General features: G+C 46.7%; 1 long non-coding RNA gene across 1 annotated transcript in view; it reads right to left on the reverse strand.

Moving 5' to 3' along the window:
• LOC117802357 overlaps nt 1-9,915 on the reverse strand; it is a 73,271-nt gene extending 63,356 nt beyond the window's left edge. The window contains exons 1-2 of the long non-coding RNA XR_004625597.1: nt 9,667-9,915; nt 6,724-6,846 (exon numbers count right to left, since the gene is read on the reverse strand). This is a non-coding gene — a long non-coding RNA (uncharacterized LOC117802357). The remainder of the gene's footprint in view (nt 1-6,723; nt 6,847-9,666) is intronic.
• Between the last annotated feature and the right edge of the window lie 8,630 nt (nt 9,916-18,545).

Genomic DNA, 18,545 nt, shown 5'->3' on the forward strand with positions numbered 1-18,545 from the left:
GCGTTAGAATGGCAAAAATTGACAAGGCAAGAGACAACAATTGCTGGAGAGGATGTGGAGAAAGGGGATCCCTCCTACATTGTTGGTGGTAATGCAGGTTGGTACAGCCACTCTGGAAAACAGTGTTTAACTTTAAAAAGTTAAAAATTGAGCTACCCCATGACCCAGCCATTGCACTACTGGGTGTTTACCCCAAAGATACAGATGTAGTGAAGAGAAGGGCCATAAGCACCCCAGTGTTCATAGCAGCTAAATCGTGGAAGGAACCGAGTTCCCTTCAACAGATGACTGGATTAAGAAGCTGTGGTCCATATATACAATGGAATATTACTCAGCTATCAGAAAGAACAAGTTCTCAACATTTGCTGCAACATGGACGGCACTGGAGGAGATAATGCTAAGTGCAATAAGTCAAGCAGAGAAAGACAATGATCATATGATTTCTCTCATCTATGGAACATAAGAAGTAGGAAGATCGGTAGGGGAAGAAAGGGATAAAGAAGGGGGGGTAATCAGAAGGGGGAATGAAGCATGAGAGACTATGGACTCTGGGAAACAAACTGAGGGCTTCAGAGGGGAGGGGGGTGGGGGAATGGGATAGACTGGTGATGGGTAGTAAGGAGGGCACGTATTGCATGGTGCACTGGGTGTTATACGCAACTAATGAAGCATCGAACTTTGCATCAGAAGCCAGGGATGTACTGTACGGTGACTAACATAATATAATAAAAAAATATAAAAAAAAAAGAAATTTCCATGCAATCTGTAATGAGGATAAAGAAAAAATAAGACCCCTCTATGTTTTTCTCAAGCTATTGGACAGAATACGTGAATTAATAATAATAAAATTAATGAATAATGAAATAAAATATAACTTAATGAATGAAAAAAATAAAATAAGACAATAAGTGTGAAAGCTATATATCAAATGATATGAAGTACTACATTAAATTTGAAATTAATGTATGATATTATAAACAAGATCAGAAAGCAAATGTTCACGTTGGGGGGGTTGCATCACTAATGACAGATAACGGATTAAAATCTCTAATCGAAAATTCTTACTAGTTCTTACTAGTTCAGCAAAGACAAACATCTCAACAGAAACAGAAGAGCAAATCCAAACAGACAAATAGAAGAACAAACCCAAGTTGATAAACGTGTGAAAACACAGTCTGAGTACTAGTCTAGAAAATGCAAAATAAAGTAACAGTGAGATATCACTGATGACTAGAATTGAGAGATGGTGGGAGTTTTTGCTCATATACCGCCAAGGGAAATGTAGATTAATCTGGCAACCGATTATAAGTAAAAACACACCTATCTTCTAACCCAGCAATCTCACTGTTGGGTTACCTCTCACAGGAATAAAAGTATTAGAATGTCAGACTAGCCGTGGGACGGTTATTAACTGCAGCCTGGGCCACAGTGTAGCACACTTATGTGAATGCTGCCCTTGGAGGTGTGCACGACATGCTGGCATTGACTGAGACATGTGTGTAGTGGCCCAATACCAAAAATTGGGTCACAGCTTCTTGGTGGACAAGTGGCTGGGTTAATGGGGTACATACATACCATGGAATATTGGGCAGTCATTAAGGAGAATGACTTGGATTTATACTAACTGACTCAGGGGGATTGCCAGGGTATATCCTGAAAAAGGCAAGGTGCAGAGATATATATGTATATACAGAAAAGCTCCAGTTTTTATGAAATGTGCCATGCTCCAAATGCCCTCATAAGTTTGAATGAGCATGAAGCAAGGTAACAGAGAGAGGGTATATCAAGGTGGAAGAATGGGGAGGTGAGCCCAACCTCACCAAACTCAATCAGACCAGATCAAACCAGACTCAATCAGATAAGACCAAATCAAACCAGAACAGAGCAGATCAGACCAGGTTAGATCAGACTAGACTAAATCAAACCAAACCAAACCAATCAGATCAGATCAGATCAGACCAGACCAGACCAAATAAGCCAAACTGAATCAAACTAAATCAGATCAGACTAAACCTAGACCTGTCCAGTCCAGACCAGACCAAACCACACTGAACCCACCCAAACCAGTCAAGTGCAGACCAGACCACACTAAAACAGATCAGGCCAGACCAGACCAGACTAAACCAAACTTCAACAAAAATAGCCAAAGTGATTAAACAGCATGAGTGACATCCTGTTTATGTTGAGTGTGTGTTCACCTATATAATGATGAATAAAATGATGGTCGCCAAGTGGTGACAGCTCAGTATGTGGGACCTCAGGCAATTTTTATTTTCCTTGTACTTTTATTTACATAATTAGAAAAAAAATAAAGAAAACTTTTCCAAACTTTTTGAAAAAAGGAAAAAGTGGGGGGACAGGAACCTCTTTATTCTGCAAGTTAGCAGTGTGCTCTCCTCAGTGGCCCCTCCTGCTTGGGAAGGCACACCCATCCCAGAGCCCCCTCCGGAACGTAGCAGCAGGACCACTGACCGCTGAGACGCCGAGAAGCCCTGAGCCCACACTGTTTCTGGGCTCCAGCCACATCACAGTGTATCACCTGCATCAATCTGGCTTCTGCTCTGGTCCCCGTCCCAGGAATTTTGGAAGGGGGAGAGAGACCGGAGCCTGCAGGAAGCTCCCAGTTCCCCTTCTAGGGCAGGAAAGCAAGCCCTGCTGTGGCTCGCACAGAAACAACAAGGAAAGTTTATCGTGGCACAGGGCTGAGTCATACCGATGGATAAGAAGGATCTCCCGTTACGCTGGTGTGAATCCCCAGGCTTTTCTCTCTCCAGCTCCCAACCTGATCTGGAGCATGTGGCTTTCCAGGGATCGAGAAGAAAGTGGGCTTATCAATTTTCATTGCCTAATATGGAAAACACAAGCCAGACTCTCATCTGAATTTCCGTGGCCAGGCCTCTGGTGGAGTTTTCTATAATACCCCCAACCACTCTAACTAGAGGCCAACCACATCCCCAGCCCTCTTTCTCCCCACTATGGTTGATGAGGGAAGGGAAAGGGTCCCAAGGCCACAGCCTAACATTGCATCTCTTTTTTCCTACAAAGTTTGAGTTTCTGTGAATTCTCTTTGTTCTTGCCTTTGCCACCTTTTTCTCTGTCCCTGATGCCAGGAGTTAGGTCTAATGGCCGAAATGTAAAAACCTGGAAAAATAGCAAAGACAGACACAAAACTAGGCCCAGGGAATGTCTTTTTAATCTTTTTCTTAAGTACCTTTCTCAGCTTTGGGGGACACTGACGAAGTCCCCTCTGGACCTTACACTAAATGGTTGCTCAGAAAACACATACTAAAGTAAGGCCTCGTGTCTTTCGCCATACTGTGTGTGAGACGCCACACATGAACCCACCCGTCTCAGTCACGCATCAGCACGGGCCTGCTTAGCAGATTAACTCACAGAACTGTCCGTCTGTTGGAAGAGGTCCCCTTTGAATCCTGGGGACACCTTCGGCTCTGATGGAATAAGTCAAGGGCAGGTATGCTTTGAGGCCTGGGGCAGTGGGCAGAGGGGAAGCCAGGAGGGCGCAGTAGGTCCAAAGATGCCCTGCTATGGAGAAAGGAGGAGGGGAATGAGTCAAGAAAGGGGAAGAAAGCCGTTTGAGAAAGCCTCAGGGACTTTAAAGAAAGGCAGTGATAACAGCAGCAATAATACCATAATTGCCATTGGGTAAATGCCTCCTAAGGACTTGGGAGGTAAATGATTTCCTCCTGCTCTGCAGAGAATGTTTGTGGGATTGTTTTTTATTTGACTTTTCAGTCCCCAGGCCCAGGAAGGGATCACTGGGCCAATGTCGCATGCCCTGAGCCCTGGATCATTCCCAGAGGGCTGTGTCTATCAGTAGGAGATCATGGTGCTGGCTTATGCAGGAGGGTCCCTTCACACCTAACAAGGCAGCTGGGCAGGGGCAAGGCTTTAGGGGAGTCTTTAGGGAGGGCTGAAATGGCAGAGGAGTCAGGTATTATAAAACTAGAAAAGGGGGCTAAGCCGAAGCCCCAAGCCCTGGGCCAAGCCCTTTCCACACAGCTCTGAGCCAGCCTGGGGAAATGAGTTCATTGCTGGCTCCTGTCCAGGTCTGATCAGGCTAGGATCAGGGTGGTTCAGGATACTGTCTGGTTTCCTGCTCTGGGCATTCCTGCCCACCCCTGCCCCCGAACTGCCCCGTAGCAGGGCCGACTGGCCCATAGGCCTGCAGAGGGTCAGGTCCATCTGCTCCACGAAACCTTCTGGGATCCCAAGGGAAAGGGCTCCCCCTCAATCTCCAATCTTCAGATCTCTGTACATCTTGTCTTTGTGACCCAGGGTAAGCTGTTTCTGGCTAGGACCTGACGTCCATCCCCTTCCTGGTCTCCACAGCACTTGGCAGGGTGTCTCTTACACAGGTGGGTTCTCAGGGAAGTTTTGAGGACAGCTTTGCTGTCAGATAGACTGGGGGGCAAATCCTGCCTCCTTCTCTAATCAGCTGTATGACTGTGGGCCAAAGCATTCTCTGAGCCTTGGTTTCCTCATCTGTAAATTGGTGATAAATATTTTTTGGGGGGGCGGTTGTGAGAATTAAATTAAATAACACATGTGAAGCACTTGTAACTCCCTGCCAGGAAGGTACAGACTGGCCCCCATGCCTGGAAACAGGCTCTTCCGGTTCGTCAAGTATTGTAATGCTGTATCAATAGAACATTTACCACGTTTTTGCCTGTGCTAGCAGACTGGCTGCCCACCCTGTGAAAGTCCTCCATCCCCGGTCTATCCATCCACAGCGGTACCCAGGTGGGTATACAAACGCTCGCCGCCTCCTGGCACCCTGCTCTGCCTCGGTTGTCTCCCCTCAAGTCCCCCCCAGCCTGCCCATGCTTCTACTTCTAGCAAGGGCTGCCTTCCAGACCTGGTTTTGATGACCGAGGGAGTACTCAGAGACAAACTGGGCTATGGGGACACTGCAGGAAAAGCCAGTTCAGGGCACCAGCTGTTTTGTGGGGGTGGGCACTGTGTTCTGTTCATTAGAGACCAACGAAGCATCTGTTACCGACATGCTGCCTCGAGACCCCAGGTATCAGCATGGGTACCTAATTGCCGTCTGCCTGCCACATACAGCGGTTTTGAATGTTCAGGAGAACCAGGAGAGTGGGCAGACCATCAGTGTCTGCTAGATCATCAATTCAACCACCCTACAAATGGTTGTCGAGGACCTACTAGAACTAGGATAATAGGCTATAGGGGGTTACACAGACACAGAATCTACAGATGGTCCCTGTCCTCTGGATGCTGAACGCCTGTTTGCAGGGACAGGAGAAGGTGCCCAGAAGAGTATAAGGTGAAGAAGTTTGCAGGAGGAAGGGGTCACCCAGACCTGGGGAATTTCGGGAAAGCTCCACTGGGGGGGTGCCCGGGGCTGATTTAATTCTTCATTCTCAGATGCAGTGATTGGAGGGGGTATTGGTGGTGGTGGGCATCAATAATCTGAAAATAAGCTCCTCATTTTGGGCCTCTAGAGCAGGGGCTGGCTAACTTCTTCTATAAAGGGCGAGATAATAACTATGGTCTTTCTTCTACCTCCACTCCCTCTGCCGCCTCCTCCTTTTTACAATACCTGTAACGTGTAAAAACCATTCTTAGCTTCCAGGCCATACAGACACAGGCCAAGGGCTGGATTTGTAGTAGTTTGCCAGCCACCGTTGCAGAGAATTACCAGAAGCTTGATATTATTATGAGCAACAACAATAACTCAGCCCCTGGTTTAGTGTGCAAGCACTATTCTTGTCTAAATCGTCCTATGTCATTCTCACAACAACCTCGTGAGTTAGGTACTATTATTACGGCTTTTGTAGGTGAGGAATTGAGGCTCAGAGAGGTAAAGTGATTTCTCAAGGGCACTCAGCTGGGGAGTGCAGAGACTGGATTTGAATCCAGGGCTATTTGATTCAAGCAGCCACCCTCAGCCACAGTACACACCCATCTAGGCCAGAGGGTAGGGCTGGGGTAGGGCTTTTCCCTCTCAAGGCTCCAGGGAACAACCCTGTGACTAAGGACTGGAAAAAATGCAGGAAAAGTAGGCCAGGATGGAGAAGAGACGTCGATAAGCTGCACAATCTGGCTTTCTGGGGGCTTCCCTGGACTCCCAGGGCCTTTCACATTTGGAAACCTTCATTTGACCAGCCTTGAAATGGATGTACAATGGTGATACCTGTTTCCCCGCCTCCCCACCCTCTCTGAGCCGTGAAGAGGGCTCTTTTCAGGCACTTTCAGTAGCTCCTGGGACATTATTTAAATGAGCGTCTGGATTTGTTCGTTCATTCAGTATACACATTAAGCCCATTCAGACAAAAATCTGATAGGTGTAAAAGGTAGCGGGTGATCATTCTTTCCTCAGAAAGAGTGAGGAAATAGCTACTAGCTCTGAGGACACGCTGTACAAAATTTGTTTCATTATTTTCTTTGCTGTTGAGCAAATTCAGAGAGGAAATTAAAATGCAGACAAGAAAATAAATACGTTTGTTACTTCCTAGAATGAATTACTTTGTAATTAAAAAAAAAAACTACCTCGATAAATGAAAACACACACAGTCACAAGTCTCAGGCACAGCATGAAAGGAAGGGGTACTTTCTGGATTGTTTCCCCAGGGCAGGCCATGCCTCAGTAGGGACGGGCAGGCTCCGCCTGCTGCTGGTCAAGAGTAAACAGAGCGTGTGGGGTAATGTTGGCGACTTCTTAGCACGGAGTAATGAACTTACAAATGTTGGCGATTGTTACTATGTCCATAAATCCACTCAGTTGGAATGAGCCAAAGTCGTGAACAGTTGCTGGGGTCTTCCTCCTCAGCCATGGTGCAAGCAGCTGTCTTGGGACCCCGAGTCCTGGGACCAGAGGTGGAAACAGAGAACAGGGACAAGAGAAATGTCACCAAGCTCACACTTGGGGTGGGGGTGGGGGAACAGATCAAGGAAGCTGTCACCCATCCGCAGCGGGGCTGTTCCTCTCTCAGGTCAGACAAACCATCAGTTTGGTGGTTCCTTGGGGGGAGCCCAATTAGCCGTTCTCATAGAATATTTCACAGCTCCTGGCACAGTCCCTGAGACTCTCTGGGGGGATCTGAGAGGCCCAAACTATTTTCATAACAATACCGTGGCTGTGTTATTTGCACTGCCCGTTCAAAGGCAAGGGTGGGCATGAAGTGGTTGCCCCCTAGCCTGACCCGAGCCTGTGGCCCCAAGTGGCACTCATTGGGAAAAAAAGAAAGGAAAAGCCAGCTATACTGTAAGGAATGTCCTTGTGAATTATATTACATCTCGTACCGTTCTGTGCGATGAAATGGGGGCACCCATAAAGCATGCCTGCTGCACCCCGAGGTGCAATGGGCCTCTCGAGGAAAAGCACTCAGGCACCTATTTAGCTGCAGGTTAAACAAGCTGCTTTTTTGTGGAACACCATTTTTACTACACAGAATGGCCTACAAACTCTGGTTCTTTGCACTTGTATTTGGCAGACAATTTCCTGAAAATGGATGAAATGGATTTTCATTATTGGCCAAAACAGAGCCACAGGAACTGAAGTTATCTCCTTACCTAATATAACTTTAAAAAAAAAAAAAAGTCAGACAAAATATAGGAAACAATAGTCTTCAGATTCTGGACAATAGGCAGCTTAGGACAGTGACCCTTGAAGAAGGTCACAAATGAGGTGTTCCAGCTTGCTGTCTGGAGAGTTTCCAGGCCACAGTGTGGGGAGGGCTCCCAGACAGAGCCAGCAGTCTCCCGGAGTGGAGAAAACAGAATTGAAAATTCAGACCACAGGGCACAGGAGAGGAGAGGGCTGCCCAGAGAGAGAGCTCCAGAGAGCCGCTTAGCTTCTCCAGCTAAGTGCTGAGCTAGCCCAGAAACCCTGTGCAGACCCCCACCCTCATTAAAGGGACTTCAGGCAGGAGGGACTACAGGTAGATGAGGTTTCAAGGGGGCACCTGGGACTCCCTACAGGCACTCTGTGTTTTTATCCTTCACCCCTGTACCTCTAACCTCTGAGGGCCCAAATTAACTGACAGGGCGGAGGCTCAGGAATGAGAGGGGAGAGGGTTTGCTGGGGATGGAGGCGTCTACCTGCTCCTTATACCCAAAGCTGTGTGTCCATGGAAGTGTTCTGGAAGTCACTCTGGGTCATCCTCACTTGGAGCCAGAGGGGCATGAATTGACCAGGAAGCTAACGGAGATTTAGCTGTAGGGTCCCTTGCAGGCAGGTTCCCAGAGGGCCTTGGCTGCGTGCTCCCATGTCACTTTTGTAAAGTTTCTAGCACCATTATTTTATATTATTTTTCTTCAAAGGGACCCTAAATGATATAAGCTTCAGGGTTCACAAAGTCTAGATCCTCCACTGGTAAGGATGTTTCCCACCTAGAATTCTGTCTAGGGACTCTGTGTAAACATACCTTTTCTGTAACACGAAACGTTCTATTGAAAAACCAGCTTGTTTCCTTTCATTCGTGTATTCAACAAATGGGCTCTGAGTGCCGGCCATGTGCTCGCCGTGGGCCAGCTCTCCGACGCCGGGCTGAGCAGGAGAGTCTGGTCCCTGTCTTTGTGGAGAAGGCAGGCTAACAGGGGAGAAGGGAGTGGAGTAATTACCCAAATAGGGATGGAAGTGAACAGATGTAAGTACAGTGAAGGAGTGGCATGGGTGCTGTGAGCAGGGACATTAGGACTTCCAGACTCTTCTGGAGGGTGATGTCAGGCAGGTTTCCCTGGAGAAGTGGTGTTTAAATGGAACTATAGACAAGAGCATGAGCTGGCCAGGTGAGGGGTGAGTGCTGGGAGGAGGACCACCGTGTGGCAAAGGCTGGGAGGGGTGAAGAGCCTCGTCAGTCTGAGGAGCCAAGGAGGGCTCGTGCAGATGCTGCCAGGACGTGGTGAGGGTGGAGGCTGAGGGGCCAAGCAGGGGTCAATCCTGCAGTCTGTTGCCAACTGGTATTAAGGATCTTGACTTCTCAAGTATTTCTTTTTAGAAATAAACCCAGGGCCAGGACCAGACTGTGTTGGCAGGGTTTCAGCCCAAATCGTAGCCTCCTTTTACGATTCTTTGTAATTCTCCTCACATCAAAGTCAAAATTGCCTGCATCTGGATGGCCACTCTCTCCAGGCCAAATTACAGACACTGTTCTCTAAGGGACCAATGGCAGCTCACAGCTTCCTCCCACAATACCAGTGTGTGGCCGAGGCCCAGCCTACAAGGAGAGTCGGAGGGAGCCATGTGGGTGCGGGCTGACCAGTGGTGGCCGCAGAGGTCATCTGAGTGACCACTCCTCAGAGGAAGCTGCTGAGGGTCTGACCTTGCCGGGGGAATGCTGGCACTCAGAGTAAATTGCCCAGAAGCCTCACACTACGGTGTTGGCTGTGTGTGACTCTACCCCGCCACTCGCCCCCAGGTCGCACCTGCCCTAAGCCATTCTAGGTTCCCGCAAAGCCCCTGTCAGCTTCCAGGGCCTGGACGGCTCACTCTCAGAGTCATCCCTTAGAGAAGGACATCTCGTGGGACGCAAGTAGGCTACAACGTCGTTCTGGGAGATCCGCTTGGGGAAGGACGGATGTGGGAGGGTATAGTGAGATCCAGCACCTGGCAAGGGCCTGCCTTTTGGTTCCAGGCACTGCGTTGCTGGGCATTTGTAGCCATGTAATCAGTTTAGTCCTCACCTGCACCCGGTAGATATCTGTGTCCCCCATAAACTGGGGACTCTCAGTCTGACTTCAGCTTTCATTCACCAGGTGTTGCATTCAGGAGTAACACGGGTCCTATACCCAAATATAACCGAAGAGAAATTTAAATTGTTTCTGCTGTCTCTTGAAAAACATCTAAGAGGATTACAAAATGCATCACAATGTGTTGACAACTGTGTGCCTACCCTGTCTGCCCCCATCCTCTCGTCAGAGCAGGACAGCTGGGTCAACATCTCTTGTCACCCCTCCAAGTCCCCCCAGACTCTGGGGAACTTTCCTCTCATCATCCCCTCTCCCCCTGCCCCCTTTTCAGGATAGTTCTTTGCTTCTCCTACCAACAGTCAGCGTAGCTCTTCCTGTCCATTCAATTCTGCAGGCACCGCTCCCACCTCCTTTCAAAGGTCTCTGAGCCTAAAGCCACCCAATTAAGTTTTGTGAAGTTTCTGCTGTTTGGGAGGAGGGAGGAGGAGGAAAAGGCCTGGGTCTGGTAATGCTAGAATCCTTACCTGGCTGGCAGATCCACGTACCCCCTGGAGTCTGGCTCTGGTGTCCTTGTCGCACCTGCAGGTCTAGTGACCGCAGGCAGGGAGGGGATAAAGACTTCCCACCTGGGAAGGGGGCCGGGTGGGAGCAGGTGCAACCTTCCATTCATCAAAGCACACAGCCTGGCTGCACTTTACCAGAGACAACTGGCCCCACCTCTGTGAGGCCTCTGCTGAGAGTCAAGGGGGGTCAGTCAAGATAAAGAAAGGACAGAAAAATCCAGTCATTGGTTCTTTTTCTGCTGGAGATGAGAAGAAACAACCAAAGTCCTTCCACAGCTGACACACAAGGGGGGGTGGGCAGCCACTGATCCAGATAGCTCCAACCCTGTTCTGATCACCTGGTTTCCTCCCCATCTGATAACCCCTTGGCGTCAGTGGTTTATTGGGGCCATGGTTCAATTTCTTTCTTTCCTTCACCCTGCCCTGTTTAAAAATCCTGCTTGATCTCATCATCAATGTCTGCACGTTAGGCTCATCCGGGGAACTTTCACATAAAGTGCCCCCAGTTACCAGACCAATTAAATAAAAATCTCTGGGGGTATGGCTGGGGCATCAGCACTTTTTAACAGCTCTGCCAAGGGGTTCTAAGAGAGATCCAGGGTGAGATCCCAGAAGCGGTTAGGACTGGGAGGCTCCTTATCACTCATCAGGCGTCCAGGTCCCCGGGCACACCTAGGAGCTGGGGACCCGGCCTCTGGGCAAGGGGGGGGGGGTGGGTGTGCCTTGCTCAGAGGGGAGACTGGCTGTGGCACTGGTGGGAGCTGTAGGGCCTCGCCACCCAGAAAGCAGCGTTGAAAACCAGGAGAATCTGGAAGCTTTCTCTCCCCCAGGCCTTTCTGCTCCTAGGTATCCCACTGCCTCCAGAAAGCCTGAGCAGTGAGAAGGAAACAAAGAGGCCTGACATCCAAACTGGCAAGGAAGAAGTAAAACTTCCACTATTTGCAGATGACAGGATACTGTATACAGAAAACCTGAAGGACTCCACAAAAAAAACTATTAGAACTGATAAATGAATTCAGTAAGGTTGCAGGACACAAAATCAATCGACAGAAATCTGTTGTGTCTCGATACACCAATAATGAGGTAGCAGAAAGAGAAATTAAGAAAACAAGCCCATTTACAAGTGCACCAAAAATAATACAGTAGCTAGGAATAAACTTAACCAAAGAGGTGAAAGACTATAAATTGAAAATTATAAAGCACTGATGAAAGAAATTGAAGATGACATGCACACATGGGAAGACATTCCATGCTCACGGACTGGGAGAACAAATATTGTTAAAATGTCCATACTACCCGGGGCGCCTGGGTGGCTCAGTTGTTAAGTGTCTGCCTTTGGCTCAGGGCGTGATCCCAGAGTCCTGGGATCGAGCCCTACATCGGGCTCCTCTGCTGGGAGCCTGCTTCTTCCTCTCCCATTCCCCCTGCCTGTGTTCCCTCTCTCGCTGGCTGTCTCTCTCTCTGTCAAATAAATAAATAAAATCTAAAAAAAAAAAATGTCCATACTACCCAAAGCAATCTACAGATTTAATGCAATCACCATCAAAATACCAACAGCATTTTTCATAGCACTAGAACAAATAATCCTAAAATTTATATGGACCCACAAAAGAGCCTGAATAGCCAAAGCAATCTTGAAAAAGAAGAACTGGAGGTATCACAATCCCAAATTTCAAGATACACTACAAAGCTATAGTAATCAAAACAGTATGGTACTCTCACAAAAATAGACATATAGGTCAGTGGAACAGAATACAGAGCCCAGAAATAAACCCACAATTATATGGACAATTAATCTCTGACAAAGGAGGCAAGGATATGCACTGGGAAAAAGTCTCTTCAACACAAATGGTGTTGGGAAAATTGGACAGCCACATGCAGAAGAATGAAACTGGACCACCTCCTTACACCATACACAAAAAATTAACTCAAAATGGATTGAAGACCTAAATGAGAGACCCGAAACCATAAAAATACTAGAAGAGAGCATGGGCAGTAATTTCTCTGACTTTAGCCATAGCAACATTTTTCCAGATATTCCCTAAGGCAAGGGAAACAAAAGCAGAAATAAACTATTGGGATTACACCAAAGTTAAAAGCTTTTGGACAGCAAAAGAAACAATCAACAAAACTAAAAGGCAACCTACTGAATGGGAGAAGATATTTGCAAATGATATATCTGATAAGGGATTAGTATCCAAAATATATAAAGAACTTACACAACTCAATACCAAAAACCCAAGTAACCCAATTTAAAAATGAACAGAAAGACATAAACAGACATTTCTCTAAAAAGACATCTAGATGGCCAACAGACACATGAAAAGATGCTCAACATCACTTACCATCAGGGAAATACAAATCAAAACCACAACGAGATATCACCTCACACTGTCAGGATGGCTAAAATCAAGACAAGAAATAATAAGTGTTGGTGAGGACGTGAAGGAAGAACCCTTGTGCACTGTTGGTGGGAATGCAAACTTGTGCGGCCACTGTGGGAAAGATAATGGAGGTTCTTCAAAAAATTAAAAATAGAAATACCATACGATGTAGTAATTTCAGTACTGAGTATTTACGCAAAGAATATGAAAGTGCTAATTAGAAAAGATACGTGCACCCCTATGTTTGTTGCAGCATCATTTACAACAGCCAAATTATGGAAGCAAGCCAAGTGTCCTTCCATAGATGAATGGATAAAGAAGATGTGGTACACACACACACACACACACACACACACACACTGGAATATTACTGAGAAAGAAGAATGAAATCTTGCCATTTGCAACAACATAGACGGGTCTAGAGGGAATAATGCTAAGTGAAATAAGTCCATCAGAGAAAGACAAATACACATGATTTCACTCATATGTTGAATTTGAGAAACAAAACCAATGAACAAAGAAAAAAGAGATAAACAAAACAGACTCTGAAATATAGAGAACAAACTGGTGGGGTGGTGGGTAGGGGGATGGGTGAAATGGGTGAAGCGGATTAAGAGTACACTTATCAGGACGAGCACTGAGTAATGTATAGAATTGTTGAATCACTGTATTGTACACCTGAAACTAATACAACACCGTATGTTAATTGTACCAGAATTAAAAAAAAACAAACAAACAAAACCCAGAGAGCCTGAGGCTTAGCGTCACTCTATCTCCAACTTTCCCAGGGAGCATTTCTGCAGCTCTGAGCTGGGTTCCCAAACTCAAGGGAATTTTGGCAACTTATTAACCCCTATTAAATAGCCAGTCATTAATCTCAATTAACTTGATTGCTTAATTAAGCAGTGCAAAAAAAGAAAAAGAGGAAGCCCTCAAAATGAAAATTGCTCATGGCACGCAAACAGGCTGTGTGGTCTTCAGGAACCAGCATTAGTTGGGAGGTCTGAGTTCTGTTTGTCCATTTGCCAAGATCCAGAGACCCACGTCAGGCACAGGAGTTTGCATTGCTAAACCAGGGGTTGATGAATGGGCTGTTCCTGTTACCAGGGCATTTGTTATGTATATGGACAATTTTCAGAGAACTGGACAAAAATAAAATCCAAGTAAATAAATTCCAACTTAAAATCATACCAAAGAGTCTATCATTTCTCTTTGCTATGAATTGCATTTCAGACTGCCCTGTCATTAGTATTGCTTATGGACATTGATCAGAACCACCCAGCTGTACGATCATAACAGACGCTCAGTTGTTATTAAATAAACAAAAATGTTTCTAAGACCCTGAGCTGGGGTATCAGTGGTTTCCTTTGATTGTTGCCTGATAGTAATGCATGTTCACTGGGGCAGGTTTGAAAGATCCAGAAAAATTCAGGGAAGTCAACTTGAGGTCATCATTATGAACAGTTTAGTATATATATTTCTAGTTTTCTTTTTCTATGTACATATACACACTTTCAAGATAAAATCTCTGACATGGGGCAGTTGGCCAGGAAGACTCTGAGACCTCTGCGGCAGACTGTTGGTGGCTTGCCCAGGTCCCCTAGACCACGGAAGGACGGAACCTCCAGCTGCGGTCAGTGTTGGACGCCTGTGGCTCACAGTCGTATACTTCCGTGGACATTTGCCCTTGACCAAATGGGAGCCACCAACCCTGAAAATGCCTGGCTGTACAGGGAGGTTCTGCCTTTCTCACTGTGGCAGCCTACGGCCAATGATTAACTGTTGCTGGAGCCAAACCCCTGCTCCAGGCCCGAGGGTGGAATACCTCTGTGGTGTCTCCTACGTTCCAGAGCAGCCCTGAGGAGCAGGCTGAGGTTAGAGTTCATCTGAACCACCTCTGTGCTTAGATTCTTAGGTCTCATCCTACACTTACAGGTTTCTTTAGAGAACATTTCTACAGGAATTACTGGCACAGGCTCTGTTTCTAGAGAACCTGACCTCTGGCAGTCCCTTTCAGCTCCAGCTCTCTAGGGCCAAAGCATGAGCCTAGAGCCTCACTACTCAAAGTGTGGTCCATGGACCTGCGCCTTAGCATTGTCTGGGATCTTGTTAGCACTGCTGAGTCTTGGGCTTCATGCGAGACCCAGTGAATCTGCATGTGTAATTTAACAACCTCCCAAGGAGCTGTGTGCGCACATTACAGTCCGAGAAGGCTGTCCTAGATTATTAGCACCATGGAAGAGAAAGAGAGCTCTGAGGGGAGCACAGTGGAAAGGGTGATTCCTCTGTGGCCTAACTTCCACTGGAACCTGGGTGCTTGGATGAAGAGGGAAGACTGCGCTGGGAGTTACAAGTCTTTGAGCTGCATCCCTGCACACAGGGTGAAGGGTACCTTTTGGAGGAGACCAGAGACAGTGGAAACAGGTGAGAGTCTGACAAAAACTAAAGCTTTACCCTACCCTACCACTCAAGTGAGTGGTTCCTGCCTGGGGAGGGCCTGGGTGTGTCCTGTACTGTTTCTCATCTCTCCACTCCCACCAATTTACAGGAAGGCCTACGGTAAGTCTTGCTTTCTGAGCTTCCTTCATAACGTACAGAACATAAGACATCAGGACACATTGATTTCTAAGATGTTCCACAGATTGCACCCTATATGGGTCTAAGATGAAAACAAAACTGGCCACTATAACTGCAATTGCAAGCCCGAGGCAATGATGAGAGAGACATTAATTGAGAGAGGCCATCATTAGGATAATGGGACCTACAGAGCAAAATTTAGGGCCTGTGAATAAATCCCATTTCACTGCATGAAAAGTTTTTTACAAAAGAAAGGAAGGAAGGAAGGAAGGAAGGAAGGAAGGAAGGAAGGAAGGAAGGAAGGAAAGAAGGAAGGAAAGAAGGAAGGAAGTGGGGGAGGAAGGGAGCGAAGGGAGATGGGAGGGAGGAAGGGGGGAAGAAGTGGGGAGGGGGGAAGATGAGGAGAACTCACAGAGTGGGTACTCTCTGGGAGGTACATGCAGGGATCAAGGGAAATAGTGGAGTGGGCAGCAATTCTCCCAGCTTGTGGGATCAAATGGCACAGACAGAATGGGCCTGATACCACAGAAGATTCCATGTCAAGTCACATGGCCTCCTGCACAGTAGTGTGCCTCCCAGAGCTTGCATGGAGTTTGGAGATCAGTGGCATACCCTGGAGCCACATCTATCTGGTCAAATTCCAGATGCTGAACAAATAGGGCTGTTTCTGGACGAACCTAGAGCTGGTGAGGCTGTCTTCTTACACAGCCACACGCCTTCCTCTGGAATCTCCCTTCCTTGCCTCAGATGCCCAGGGCTGCTTATGCCACAATGTGGTGCCTGCTCAAGGCTAACCCCCTCTAGACATGGCCTGTGTTCCATAATCTTCCCAACTTTTAGGTTAGTTTTCTCTCTGTGACATCCAATCTGGGAGCCACTACTCGCATGTGGCTATTTACATTTTGAATTTCGATGAATCAAAGTTGAATAAAATATGGTTCCTCAGTTACACTAGCCACATTCCCAGTGCTCAATAGACATGTGTGGCTAATGGACACCATACTGGACAGTGCAGATAAAGAACATTTCCATCATCACGAGAAACTTCTCTTGGATAAGGCTGCTCTAAACTACTCCTGAGCTTCACATACTTGGCAGTCGATCTGGCCAGTACGTGAGCATGTAGGAATGGGAAGTACTCAGAATGCCTTCCCTCTTCTCTCTCCACATGTCTCCTCCTTTGGCAAGTCTGCATCTCACTCTGCCTTCAGATACCATCTGCTTTTCTCTGAACATTCAGTCTCTGGGAATCTCTGCACCCCTCCCCTCCCAGCCCTTCACCACCACAGATAATCGAGGTGTCTACCATCTACCACTGCTGAAATCCCCAGCATGGTCCCAAATGGCTTTCAGAGTAGCTGAAAAATAATGCCTGTTTTAGTCTGTTTGGGTTGCGAAAACAAAGTACCACACACTAGGTAGCTTATGAACAGCAGAAATTTCTCACAGTTCTGGGAGCTGGAAGTCCAATGTCAAAGTGCCAGCACGGTCTGGTCCTTGTGAGGCCCTTCTTCCAGGTTGCTGACTTCTAGTTGTGCCCTCACACGGTGACAGGAAGGCAAGCGAGCTCTATGGGGCCTCTTTTATAAGGGCACCAATCCTACTCATGAGGGCTCCATCCTCATCACCTAATTACCTCCCAAAGGCCCCACCTCCAAATGCCATCACACTGGGGGTTAGGATTTCAACATATGAATTATGGGGGGACACAGACATTGTCCATTGTGATGGTTATTGCTAGTATTAACCATAATAGTGTGATTCTTCAAAACGGCGAAGGTTTACACAATGTGGTATCACCTCACGCCGGTCAGAATGGCCAAAATAAAAAACACAAGAAGTAACAAATGTTGGTGAAACGTGGAGGAAAATGGAACCCTCATGCATTGCTGGTGAGAATGCAAATTGGTGCAGCCACTGTGGGAAGTAGTGTGGAAGTTCCTCAAAAAAATAAAAATAGAATTACCATATGATCCAGTAATTCCTACACTGGGTAGCTAGCATCAAAGAAAATAAAAATGCTACTTTGAAAAGATATATGTAGGGGCACCTGGGTGGCTCAGTCGGTGAGGCACCCGACTTGATTCTGGCTCAGGTCACCATCTCAGGGTTGTGAGATGGAGCCCTGTTTCCAACTCCATGCTGGATGTGGGGCCTCCTTAAGAGTCTCTCCCTCTCCCTCTGTCTCTAAAAAGAAGAAAGAAGAAGAAGAAGAAGAAGAAGAAAAAAAGATATATACACCCCTATGATTATTGCAGTACTATTTACAATAGCCAAGATATAGAAGCAACTCAAGTGTCCAACCACAGATGAACAGATAAATAAAACGTGGTGTATATATAGAATAGACTACTACTCAACCATACAAAAGAGTAAGATCGTACGATTTGCAACAGCACAGATGCACCTAGAGGGTATAATGCTAAGTGAAATAAATCAGTCAGAGAAAAACAAATACCATATGATTTCACTCATATGTGGAATTTAAGAAACAAAACGAACAAAGAAAAAAAAGAGATGAACAGAAAACCAGACTCTTAACTAAAGAAAACAAATGGATAGTTACCAGAGGGGAGGGGGATGGGGGATTGGGGAACAGAGAGGACAAGGACTTATCATCATGAGCACCAAGTAATGCAAGGAATTGTTGAATCATTATTATACACATGAAACTAATAACACACTAAATTAATTATACTTAAATTAAAAAATAAGAACAAAGTTTAAAACAGCTCCGGGCACAAGGTCCCACAAACCTTTTCCTGCTTTGTGCATCCAAACCTTGGTAGGAGGCCTCAGAGCCTCGGAGTGCTAGGACCACGGGGCAAGTTTTCAGTTCCCTGTGATTCACCTGCCAATGGTGTGTGTCTTTTAGGCCATGTCCAACCCCCCCAGGGGCAATGGTTGTGGTGGGACTGTTCAACGACCCCAGCTCTTGTACTTGAGGGAAATAAGTGTATTCAACATAATGTGAACTTAGGCTCAATGACTGCTCCCTCCTGGATGGATGCCTCATGAGACACTCCATGAAATATAGATTATTCATACTATTTTTTTTATTCAGAGGTACTTGCCCTCGAGTTTCTTGTTCTGGTTTTGTTTTAATGCATTAAGATCCTTTCATGGTTCTCCCTTGCCTGAGATGTGCTGGGGAGAACCTGGTACAGGAGTTCCACAGAACTAGACAGCCTCAGCTGAATCACTGCTCTGCCAATGCCACTCATGAGCTGTAGACACGCTCTGTCACCTCTCTGAACTTACTACTTCACCTGACAAATGAGCACAGAAACACCTGCCCCAACACAGTGGTACAAACCAGGGAGGTAATGCACGGGATATTGACACAGGG

This window comes from Ailuropoda melanoleuca, chromosome 5, assembly GCF_002007445.2.
Source record: "Ailuropoda melanoleuca isolate Jingjing chromosome 5, ASM200744v2, whole genome shotgun sequence".
NCBI classification, from domain to species: Eukaryota; Metazoa; Chordata; class Mammalia; order Carnivora; family Ursidae; genus Ailuropoda; species Ailuropoda melanoleuca.